At 35.9% G+C, this 1,746-nt stretch overlaps 1 pseudogene; it reads left to right on the top strand.

The window, feature by feature from the left end:
- The first annotated feature begins 1,002 nt into the window (after positions 1-1,002).
- On the top strand, positions 1,003-1,468 carry LOC114897308 (annotated as a pseudogene).
- Positions 1,469-1,746: the final 278 nt, after the last annotated feature.

Genomic DNA, 1,746 nt, shown 5'->3' with positions numbered 1-1,746 from the left:
ACCTATATTTTTTTCTAACCTGTTAATACGATTATACTGATTGAGTTTTTAGTATCAAACCAACCTTGCATTCTTTGCATAAAATCCACTTGATCATGATGTTTTATCTTTTATATACATCATTGGATTCAATTGGATAAATTTTATTAAGAATTTTTGTGTATATGTTGATAACAGTTAATGATCTATATTTTTGTGTCTTGTAGAATTTATGCTGGCCTCAAAAAATGAGCTGGGACATGTCCCCTCCACTTCTATTGTCTGTATGTATAGTATTGGAGCTATTACTTCCTTAAATCTTTAGTAGAACTTACCATTTAAGGCACCTAGACCTAGAGTTTCTTTTGCATAAAGCTTTTTAACTACTTATTCATTTTCTCTCATTTATTTGGGGTTTTCAGGCTGTTTCCTCCTGAGTGAGATTTGATAGTTTCTATCCTTCAAAACCTTTGTTCATTTCATACAAATTTTCAAATTTATTTATATAAAATAGTTCATAATTTCCCCCTTATTTTCCTTTTAAAAATTGCAGAATCCATAGTGATGCCCTCTCTCTTATGGTATGGGTAATTCTGTCTTATTTAACTTTTCTTTTCATCAGTTGTAGCAAATGTTTATACATTCAATGATCTTTCCAAAGAAATGGATTTTTGTTTCTTCAGTTTTTTCTGTTGTTTTTGTTTTCTGTTTCATTGATATCCACTCTGATCTTTATTGTTTCCTGTCTTATGATTACTTTCCGGCCTAATGCATTTTTCTTTCTCTAATTTCTTAAGATCAAGTTTATATTATTGTCTTGAGATTTATATTTTAATCTAAATATTTAGTGGTATAAATTCCTACATAAGCAGTCTTTAGCTGCGTTGCACAAATTTTTTTTGTTTCATTCAGCTTAAAATACTTTAAAATTTCTGTTGTTTCTTTCTTTGCTGGTGGGTTTTTCAGAATTATGTACTTAAATTTCCAAATATGGGCAGACTGGAAGCCCAGCAAGCAATGAAGATGGCAGAGAGCAGTGGTCGCACTGGCAAGAGCAGCCGGAGCAACTCCGGGAAGGGGGTTCACGTCAGCAGAGCAAGTAATTGCTGGCTTCCATCGCCTTCGGCAGGAACAGCAGGGGCCTGGCCTCCAAAGCAGCTGAGTTGGAGACAGAGTTGAATGAGCACTGTCTAGTGATTGATACTCTGAAGGAGGTAGATGAAACCTGCAAGTGCTACCGCATGGTTGGAGGGTGCTGATAGAGCGAACTGTCAAAGAGGTGCTGCCTGCCCTGGAGAACAACCAGGAGCAGATACAGAAGATTATTGAGACACTGACACAGCGGTTTCTGGCAAAGGGGAAAGAAATAAATGAATTCCGGGAAAAGCACAACATTCGTCTCATGGGGGAAGACAAGACGCCAGCAGCCAAAGAAAACTCAGAAGGGGCTGGGGCTGAGGCCAGCCCAGCTGCAGTACTGGTCTCCTAGAGAGCAAGGCCTTTGCATTTTTTCTACCCTGACTCCCACTTCTTATAATTTCTCTATATTGTTATTATTTTCTCTACCATTGTAATTTTTTGGTTAATTAAATTTTTTGGTCAGAAAAAAAAAATTTCCAAATATGTTGACAGTTTCTAGATTTTCTTTATATTTACTTCTAATTTAATTCCACTAGGCTCACACAACATACTTTTTATGATGTGAATATTTTAACAATTATTGAGACATGGATTATGGCCCAGAATATTGTGTCTGTCTTAGTATTT

This window comes from Monodon monoceros, unplaced genomic scaffold, assembly GCF_005190385.1.
Source record: "Monodon monoceros isolate NGI ecotype Baffin Bay Population unplaced genomic scaffold, NGI_Narwhal_1 Super_Scaffold_16, whole genome shotgun sequence".
NCBI classification, from domain to species: domain Eukaryota; kingdom Metazoa; phylum Chordata; class Mammalia; order Artiodactyla; family Monodontidae; genus Monodon; species Monodon monoceros.
This window is presented reverse-complemented; position numbering and strand designations above follow the sequence as displayed.